The sequence below is a fragment of the Bufo gargarizans genome, chromosome 4 (assembly GCF_014858855.1).
Source record: "Bufo gargarizans isolate SCDJY-AF-19 chromosome 4, ASM1485885v1, whole genome shotgun sequence".
NCBI lineage: Eukaryota > Metazoa > Chordata > Amphibia > Anura > Bufonidae > Bufo > Bufo gargarizans.
The window spans coordinates 452,535,334-452,546,753 of NC_058083.1; positions in this window are offsets into that span (position 1 = coordinate 452,535,334).

Here is an 11,420-nt window from a genome sequence, read left to right on the forward strand (position 1 = left end):
TTTTTACACTGATGCCTGGCCCTGTCAATGAAGTGCAGCAGCTAAGGTGCACAAAGTTGCTAGGACCTGACCTCAGTGCATTTATATAGTCGTTGAGCTTCTTAAAAAAAAAAAAAAAAAAAATCAATGCTTTCTTCTAACCTGTGGAAGAAAGACATTTTAGATAGTACTTACTCCTCAATCACTCTGCCAATGCCGCTGTCTCCACTGTACTCACACAGGCGGTGGGCTGTTCCGCTTGGGTTCAGACTGGATGTGCATCCTTCTCTTCCCGTTCAGCTGTATTTAATGTTATGCAACTGAACAGGAAGACAAGGAAAGATATCCATTCGAGACCGAAGTAGATGATACCCACAGCCTGTGTGAATCCAGCAGAAACAGCGGCTTTGACAGAGGGGTAAGTGTTCTTTAAACTGTCTTTCTTCCACAGATTAAAAGAAAGCATTTTTTTTTAAGTCCAGAGAACCACTTCAAGCACAATTTTGCATATTTTTAAAAAAAATTCCCGTTCTGGCATTCACAGCACAGGAAATGTTAAAAAATATTTTTTTAGTTAAGACATTTTCAGATGCTGCTATACCTGATATATTTTTATGTGTAAAATTGATAAAGAGGGGTGATTTAAACTTTTAATGTTTTTGTTTTAACTTTTTTTTATCATAATAACTTTTAACACCCTTTAGGGGGATAGAGAACACAGGATGATTTGATCCCTTGTCCCATTCGCCATAATCAAGATCTATTAGGGTCAATGGTATTATACTGCCCTCAGCCACAGCTCAGCAGGGAGCTTACCATGGCAGGCCTGGGAAGCTTCAGCAGTGCCCAGGCTGCCATGGTAACTGATTGGAGCTCCGCGATTTCACTGCGGGGGCTCCAATCAGAAGGCAGAGGGAGTGGCATCCCTCTGATTTACCTTACAGATGCCGCAATTGCCATTCCCTGTCATTGCGGCCAGGTGTCTGCTGTATTATACAGTCGGCACCCGCCGCATATGGAGCAGGCTCACCACAGCAGCCCGCTCCATACAAGCCCTCAGCCACTGTAATGTACTAGTACAGGCATGGTCAACCTGAGGCTCTCGAGATGTTGCAAAACTACAACTCCCACCATGCCCTGCTGTAGGCTGATAGCTGAAGACTGTCCGGGCATGATGGGAGTTGTAGTTTTGCAACATCTGGAGAGCCTCAGGTTGGCCATCCCTGTACTAGTACATCACGATGGCTGAAGGGGTTAAATCACATTATGTTAAACATATTTTGAAAGAATTTTTGGTGATGTTATATTTAATTCTATATTCTAAAAAAAAATCCTAAAATCTTTCAGTATTTACACTGACCACTTTGCCTAATAGGTGCCACTTCTTGGTCTGTACAGACCACTTTTCAGCAGTTATCTCTGTATTACAATGACAGATATCAGAAGGAGTTGTTGGAATGAAGGAGGGTTTAATGGTAATGGAAAGGAGGAGGGTTTAAGCCCGCTATAAGTAGCTAGCATTTCAAGCGCTCGGTTTGTTGCTCCTTACCCCTGATGAAGCCACATGTGTGGCAAAACATGTCGGGGGGGCAATAGGGATTCTGATTTTAATAACTGAGGCACAGGCAGGTCTGTTCAGGGGACGTACTGCAGACGTCTTCTCCCACTTCTAATAGCTAATAATACAGCAATAGCGCTGATAAATAGAGCATGTGTCATAAAGCAGAGATCTCAGGGAGAAAGTAACTAACTTGAGTTTAGTGATATTATCTCAGCTAAACTAGATATTATCCCTACAAAAGGTGGATATCCTGCAATGATTATAAGCTAAATAAGGCAGTGATGAAAGTGGATATAGTGTGAAAATAACACATCTCCTACTTTCCACCGCAACACACTGTCTAATATATAACATAGCTATACTAGTTAATACCAATGTCTCAGTATGGTTTTAAAATCACACATGGCTTTAGGAAAAAATACACATTTTAAATGATCTAGAAATAAAAGTTATATTTTACTTTATGTACACCATATTCTGACCCCAATAACTTATTTTATAGTTATGTCTACTGAGCTGTATGGGGGCTCATTTTTTGCGGGAGAAGTTTTTATTGATACCATTTTGGAGTGTATGTGACTTTATCACACTTTATTACCCCAAAAAATGTAAGAAGCGATGGAAAAATTGCAAATTGGCCATGTATGGCACTGGTACCAAAGGGGTTAAAGTGGCTTTGAAAAAAACTAAGAGTGGCTCCATGTTGTATGCGGGTCCAAACTGACAAAAGACAGGGCCAACATACTTAGGCGGGGCTAGCAATACTGTATTGCAGCACAAAATACTGCACCAGTAGAACCAAATACCACAGTGCAATGCAAAATACTGCAGCCCCCTCTGCGGCATTTAACTCTATCACCATCCTGAGGGCAGCAATAAAGTTGAAGGCAGGAGGGCGCTTTCTTCTGCCAGCCGGGTGCGGAAGTACCAGATGCTCCTAGCATTAATTAATGCTGAGAGCATCAGATTGCTATGCATCCAACCGGCAGTTATGAGGAGGGCTTGGGTAGGCATCGGACCACCGGGAAATTTTCCTGTAGGGTCTATGGCCAGTCCGCCCCTGAGTCCATGCCTCAACAGGTCAGCTGTTTGGCAGCACTAGAAGGATTAGACAGATGTTTTTGTGTTTACAGCTGATTGCTATATGGGGCTGAAAGAATCAGCAAAATCCATGAAGACTGTACGTGCACTTAAAGCGGCTGTCACACAGATCAACCCTACCGGGCTATATACCTACTAGGGTTGATGACGTTGATTAAAACGACGAAAAAATATGGGTGGACAGCACTCCTTGGTAATGATGTATCGGGTGCTCGTCTCCAGGAGGGGTGGTAAAAAGCCCCTAGTAGAACAACTTTTAGATATCCAGAAAAATAAAAAACGGAGACAGCACGTCCAAAAAGGTGCAAAAAGTGGAATTTAATAAATTCCACTTTTTGCACCTTTTTGGACGTGCTGTCTCCGTTTTTTATTTTTCTGGATATCTACAAGTTGATTAAAACGATACATGTCTGTCGGTGGTATACTTGCGGAGAAAAATTCACTTTTAAAATAATGCTAATTAACTATTCGAGCACAAGGAGGCGAGCTTATGCGGTTCGTGCGCCGCCCCGGTCATACCCCTGGAACTCCATAATGATGCCACTCTGCTTTTACATCACATCCCCTGCCTTCAGATTAGCAGCGCTAGACTACACTCCTGTCCAGAAGGGCGTCATCCCGAGGAGCGAAGATGTTCTGGACACGAGTGCGGTCTAGCAGAGAGGTATCATTATGGAGCACCAGGGGCGTCACTGGAGCAGTGCTCGGACCGCATAAGCCTGCCTCCTGGTGCATGAATAGTTCATTTGCATAATTTTAAAAGTTCATTTTTGTCTGCAACGATACCACTGACAGACATAAGACAGGTATTGTTTTAATCAGCGTCATCAACCCTACAAACTATATGCCTGGTAGCAGGGGCGTAGCTAAAGGCTCATGGGCCCTGGTGCAAGAGTTCAGCTTGGGCACCCTTTCCCTTAGTGCTTTGTGGCCAGGGGCAGAGAAGCACATAGCCTTTATGCTGCCTGATGCAAAAAATTAAAACCTCCCCCTTCCTATGCCATATTCTTGACCTTGCACTTTCTAGAATACCAGTGTCTTCTTATGTGGCAGAAGGGTTCTTTGGGCCCCTCAGGCTTCAGGGACCGGTGGCGACTGCTACCTCTGCCCTCCCTATAGCTACACCCCTGCCTGGTAGGATAGGGTTGATCTGGGTGACAGAGACGCTATTCGGGATTTTAATATTGATGTCCTATACTTAGGATAGGTTATTAATATCAGTTAGACGGGGGGGCTCCGTGTGAGTGCAGCCTTCCCTTTATTGTCTGCGATGTAGACGGTGAGCAGATGCAGTCACAAGCCGTCCCATTCACTTCCATGGGGCGGCTTGTTCCTATACAAGTGTATACTACACAGCCGTCCTATAGAAGTGAATGGGACTGCGTGTAATTACACCTGCTCGGTGCTGCGATGTCGTCAGTGAGCAGGTAAACAATGAAGGGAAAGCTGCGCTCGCCTTCTCTTCAACCAGTTGATCGGCAATCTGATATAGGTCATCAATATTGAAATCCTGGAAAAACCCTTTAACAGCACCAATTAGTATTTGAGAAACTGGAAGGTGCAGAGACTAGCAATAGCACTTGTAGTAACAGTTACAGTAATGCTGCCTTCACAAGGGGGATATAAATGTTCTCCAACAGTTCAACTTAGGCTACTTTCACACTAGCGTTAATATTTTCCAGTATTGAGATCCGTTTTATCCCTATTCAATGTCAATGGGGACAAAAAGTAACTGAACAGAACGGAGTGCTCCAAAATGCATTCCGTTCCGTTCTCATACCGGAGAGCAAACTGCAGCATGCTGCGGTTTGCTTTCCGTCCTGGGATGCGGAGCAAGACGGATCCGTCATGACCCACAATGCAAGTCAATGGGGACAATCTGACACTCAATGGAGTTCATGACAGATCCGTCTTGGGTATGTTAAAGATAATACAACCGGATCCGTTCATAACGGATTCAGATGGTTGTATTATCAGTAACGGAAACGTTTTTGCTGAACCCTGCCGGATCAGGCAAAAACGCAAGTGTGAAAGTAGCCTCACCCGGCGTTTCTTACCTTTTGCCGTGAATAATTAGAAGGTGAATGTACGTGAAATGGAAAGTTATCACTGTGGGACCATGTTAGCTTACCAAACACTAATATATTTTGGATTAAACCCTTGACCTTGAAATAAACTACACTGCTCAAAAAAATAAAGGGAACACAAAAATAACACATCCTAGATCTGAATTAATTAAATATTCTTCTGAAATACTTTGTTCTTTACATAGCTGAATGTGCTGACAACAAAATCACACAAAAATTCAAAAATGGAAATTAAATTTTTCAACCCATGGAGGTCTGGATTTGGAGTCACACTCAAAATTAAAGTGGAAAAACACACTACAGGCTGATCCAACTTTGATGTAATGTCCTTAACCCCTTAAGGACCAGGCTCATTTTCACCTTAGGACCAGGCCATTTTTTGAAAATCTGACCAGTGTCACTTTAAGTGCTGATAACTTTAAAACACTTTGACTTATCCAGGCCACTCTGAGATTGTTTTTTCGTCACATATTGTACTTCATGACACTGGTAAAATAAAGTCAAAAAAATAATTTTTGTGCATAATAAAATACCTAATTTACCAAAAATTTTGAAAAATGAGCAAATTTCAAAGTTTCAGTTTCTCTACTTCTGTAATACATAGTAATACCCCCAAAAATTGTGATGACTTAACATTCCCCATATGTCTACTTCATGTTTGAATTATTTTGGGAATGATATTTTATTTTTTGGGGATGTTACAAGGCTTAGAAGTTTAGAAGCAAATCTTGAAATTTTTCAGAAATTTACAAAAACCCATTTTTTAGGGACCACTACAGCTCTGAAGTCACTTTGCGAGGCTTACATAATAGAAACCGCCCAAAAATGACCCCATTCTATAAACTACACCCCTCAAGGTATTCAAAACTGATTTTACAAACTCTGTTAACCCTTTAGGTGTTGCACAAGAGTTATTGGCAAATGGGGATGAAATTTGAGAATTTCATTTTTTTGCCTAATTTTCCATTTTAACCCATTTTTTCCACTAACAAAGCAAGGGTTAACAGCCAAACAAGACTGTATCTTTATTGCCCTGACTCTGCTGTTTACAGAAACACCCAATATGTGTCTGTAAACTACTGTACGGCCAGACAGCGGGGCGTAGAGTGAAAGGTGCGCCGTATGGTTTTTGGAAGCCAGATTTTGCTGGACAGTTTTTTAGACACCATGTCCCATTTGAAGCCCCCTGATGCACCCCTAGAGTAGAAACTCCATAAAAGTGACCCCATCTAAGAAACTACACCCCTCAAGGTATTCAAAACTGATTTTACAAACTTCGTTAACCCTTTAGGTGTTGCACAAGAGTTATTGGCAGATGGGAATGAAATTTGAGAATTTCATTTTTTTGCCTAATTTTCCATTTTAACCCATTTTTTCCACTAACAAAGCAAGGGTTAACAGCCAAACAAGACTGTATCTTTATTGCCCTGACTCTGCCGTTTACAGAAACACCCCATATGTGGCCGTAAACTACTGTACGGCCACACAGCGGGGCGTAGAGTGAAAGGTGCGCCGTATGGTTTTTGGAAGCCAGATTTTACTGGACAGTTTTTTTGACACCATGTCCCATTTGAAGCCCCCTGATGCACCCCTAGAGTAGAAACTCCATAAAAGTGACCCCATCTAAGAAACTACACCCCTCAAGGTATTCAAAACTGATTTTACAAACTTCGTTAACCCTTTAGGTGTTGCACAAGATTTAATGGAAAATAGAGATACAATTTCAAAATTTCACTTTTTTGGCAGATTTTCCATTTAAATTTTTTTTTTCCAGTTACAAAGCAAGGGTTAACAGCCAAACAAAACTCATTATTTATGGCCCTGATTCGGTAGTTTACAGAAACACCCCATATGTGGTCGTAAACTGCTGTACGGGCACACGGCTGGGCGCAGAAGGAAAGGAATGCCATACGGTTTTTGGAAGGCAGATTTTGCTGGACTGTTTTTTTGACACCATGTCCCATTTGAAGCCCCCCTGATGCACCCCTAGAGTAGAAACTCCAAAAAAGTGACCCCATTTTAGAAAGTACGGAATAGGGTGGCAGTATTGTTGGTACTAGTTTAGGGTACATATGATTTTTTATTGCTCTATATTACACTTTTTGTGCGGCAAGGTAACAAGAAATAGCTTTTTTGGCACGTTTTTTTTTTTGTTATTTACAACATTCATCTGACAGGTTAGATCATGTGGTAATTTTATAGAGCAGGTTGCCACGGACGCGGCGATACCTAATATGTATACAATTTTTTTTTATTTATGTAAGTTTTATACAATAACTTTTTTTTAAAACCAAAAAATTGTTTAGTGTCTCCATAGTCTAAGAGCCATAGTTTTTTCAGTTTTTGGGCGATTATCTTGAGTAGGGTCTAATTTTTTGCGGGATGAGATGACGGTTTGATTGGCACTATTTTGGGGTGCATATGACTTTTTGATCGCTTGCTATTACACTTTTTGTGACGTAAGATGGCAAAAAATTGCTTTTTTTACACCGTTTTTTTATTTTTTTTACGGTGGTCATCTGAGGGGTTAGGTCATGTGATATTTTTATAGAGCCGGTCGATACGGACGTGGCGATACCTAATATGTATACTTTATTTTTATTTATGTAAGTTTTACACAATGATTTTATTTTTGAAACAAAAAAAATCATGTTTTAGTGTTTCCATAGTCTAAGAGCCATAGTTTTTTCAGTTTTTGAGCGATTATCTTGAGTAGGGTCTCATTTTTTGCGGGATGAGATGACGGTTTGATTGGCACTATTTTGGGGTGCATATGACTTTTTGATCGCTTGCTATTACACTTTTTGTGACGTAAGATGGCAAAAAATTGCTTTTTTTACACCGTTTTTTTTTTTTTTTTACGGTGGTCACCTGAGGGGTTAGGTCATGTGATATTTTTATAGAGCCGGCCAATACGGACGTGGCAATACCTAATATGTATACTTTATTTTTATTTATGTAAGTTTTACACAATGATTTTATTTTTGAAACAAAAAAATCATGTTTTAGTGTTTCCATAGTTTTTTCAGTTTTTGGGCGATTATCTTGAGTAGGGTCTCATTTTTTGCGGGATGAGATGACGGTTTGATTGGTACTATTTTGGCGTACATGCGACTTTTTTGATCACTTTTATTACCTTTTTTGGGAAGTAAGGTGGGCAAAATTTCAATTTTCTCATAGTTTTTATTTTTTAATTTTTATGGCGTTCACCGTGCGGGGAAAGTAACATGACCGTTTTATAGATCAGGTCGTTACGGACGCGGCGATACCTAATATGTGTAGTATATTTTATTTTTTTAATTTTTATTCAGTGATAAATGTTTTTTTTTATCTTAACTTTTTTCACTTTTTTTTTATTTTTTTGACCCAGACCCACTTGGTTCTTGAAGATCCAGTGGGTCTGATGTCTGTATAATACAGTACAGAACCTATATAGGGTTCTGCACTGTATTTTACTTACACTGAACAGATCTATGCTTTCAGCATAGATCTGTTCAGCACCATGGACAGCAGGACGCCTGAGCAGGCGTCCTGTTGCCATGGGAACCTTCCCCGTCTGCCACAACTTCGCAGACGGGGAAGGGTGAGGACGGGGCTTCGGGGGGCTGCCTGGGGGCTCTCTCCCTCTCCATCGGGGGGGCTGCAAAGGCACAGCAGCCCCCCGATCGGAGAGGGAGGGAGCTCCCTGCACTGTTAACCTTTTCCATACAGCGGTCCATACGGACCGCTGTATGGAAAGGGTTAAACGGCTGACATCGCATCAACGATGTCAGCCGTTTATACCAGGGTGCCAGAAATGTGCTGGCACCCTGGTATACCCACTGTACACCAACGATTATGCAATGGGAGGCGGGCGGGGGATCGCGATCCCGCCTGCCGCACCGCCCGCCTCCCGCAACGCCCCCACCGCCTGCGACACCCCCCCCTGCACCACCCGCCGCCATCAAATCGTGCAGGGGTGCAGGGGGAAGGTGAAATCTTGATTTTAGGCACTCTGAAGTTTCTGATCCCCGCGGTCAGGGACCGCGGGATCACTGCAAAAAGCGCAGCAAACCGCAGGTCTGAATTGACCTGCGGTTTGCTGCGATCGCCGACACGGGGGGGGTCAAATGACCCCCCCCTGCGTTGTTACGGGATGCCGGCTGAATGATTTCAGCCGAAATCCCGTTCCGATTAACCCCCGCGGCGCCGGAATTCAGATTTTAAGTCAGGACGTACCGGTACGTCCTCGGTCCTTAAGAACTCGGGAAATAGGGCGTACCGGTACGTCCTCGGTCCTTAAGGGGTTAAAACAAGTCAAAATTAGGGTTCAGTAGTGTGTGTGGCCTCCACGTGCCTGTATGACCTCCCTACAACGCCTGTGCATGATCCTGATGAGGTGGTGGACGGTCTCCTCAGGGATCTCCTCCCAGACCTGGACTAAAGCATCTGCCAACTCCTGGACAGTCTGTGGTGGATAGAGCGAGACATGATGTCCCAGATGTGCTCAATTGGATTCAGGTCTGGGGAACGGGTGGGCCAGTCCATAGCATCAATGCCTTCGTCTTGCAGGAACTGCTGACACACTCCAGCCACATGAGGTCTAGCATTGTCTTGCATTAGGAGGAACCCAGGGCCAACCGCACCAGCATATGGTCTCACAAGGGGTCTGTGGATCTCATCTTGGTACCTAATGGCAGTCAGGCTACCTCTGGCGAGCACATGGAGGGCTGTGCGGCCCTCCAAAAGAAATGCCACCCCACACCATTACTGACCCAATGCCAAACCGGTCATGCTGGAAGATGTTGCAGGCAGCAGAACGTTCTCCACTGCGTCTCCAGACTGTCACGTCTGTCATGTGCTCAGTGTGAACCTGCTTTCATCTGTGAAGAGCACAGGGCGCCAGTGGCAAATTTGCCAATCTTGGTGTTCTCTGGCAAATGCCAAACGTCCTGCACGGTGTTGGGTTGTAAGCACAACCCCCCACCTGTGGACGTCGGTCCCTCATATCACCCTCATGGAGTCTGTTTCTGACCGTTTAAGCAGACACATGCACATTTGTGGCCTGCTGGAGGTCATTTTGCAGGGCTCTGGCAATGCTCCTCCTGTTCCTCCTTGCACAAAGGCAGAGGTAGCGGTCCTGATGCTGGGTTGGTGCCCTCCTACGGCCTCCTCCACGTCTCCTGATGTACTGGCCTGGCTCCTGGTAGCGCCTCCATGCTCTGGACACTACGCTGACAGACACAGCAACCCTTCTTGCCACAGCTCGCATTGATGTGCCATCCTGGATAAGCTGCACTACCTGAGCCACTTGTGTGGGTTCTAGACTCCGTCTCATGCTACCACTAGAGTGAAAGCACCGCCAACATTCAAAAGTGACCAAAACATCAGCCAGGAAGCATAGGAACTGAGAAGTGGTCTGTGGTCACCACCTGCAAAACCACTCCTTTATTGGGGGTGTCTTGCTAATTGCCTATAATTTCCACCTGTTGTCTATCCCATTTGCACAACAGCATGTGAAATGGATTGTCACTCAGTGTTGCTTCCTAAGTGGACAGTTTGATTTCACAGAAGTGTGATTGACTTGGAGTTACATTGTGTTGTTTAAGTGTTCCCTTTATTTTTTTGAGCAGTGTATATTAATAATCCAGTCCTATTCTAGTTCATGGCTCATACAGCGAAGGGGAGAGGGTAGAGAAGAGGGCAGCACCGACGGGCCCACCAAATTTATCATCTTCTACGCCAGTTGTGGGTGTGTCCCTGCACAGTCTATCAATATTCAATCAGTGGTAGACTGTGCAGGGGCATGCCCACAACTGGTAACACCCATCTGGATGATCATTGCAAACTGCAGGTAATTCATTCATAACTTCTAGCAGGAATAATAAAGGAATGGCACATCATACAGTCATAAGAATAGACACTCCACAATTATTACATGGGGAATGCAAGAAGTTACACTATTCTATGTACACCAGATCACTGGAGGCCAAAAAGACACTTATCATCTGCTGGACAAGTACAGCGCTATGTACACTAGTCGTATATGCCAGGAGCTCACCTGGAGTATACGGCAGATGTAGGGCTCTGATGGGATAAGAACAGAGAACATAGGTGGTTTCTATAAGAATAGATTATTGAGGTCTATAAAGTCTTTTAATTCTGAAACACTGTGGTGGTCCAAGACCTTATCTTCTCACATGTCTAAAGCATGATGATGTTGAACATATGATTTGGTAGCTGAGGTTGATCTGGGGGATTGCCCTGTACGGATGTATATACTCACATGTTTATACAGGGAGCCTCACATACTTACATCATTACTGACCGTATGGACACATTCCAGTAAATAAAGTGAGGTGACCATCTGGGGAACTACCTAAAATGATCAGGGATTGTGTAGCTCTAGGATGCTAAACCTGTGGTCCTCCAGCTGTTGTAAAACTACAACTCCCATCATGCCCTGCTGTAGGCTGATAACTGTAGGCTGCCCGGGCACACTGGGAGTTGTAGTTTTGCAACAGCTGGAGAGCCGCAGGTTGGGCATCCCTGGTGTACAGTAGCTCATTCATCATCTAGAGATCTTCCAGATGAATGAGGACCTTTAGTTTTCACTGAGTTTCCCTGGTTAATATACAGATGCCCAACCTGCAGCCCTCCAGCTGTTGCAAAACTACAACTCCCAGCATGCTTGGACAGCCTACAGCTATTAG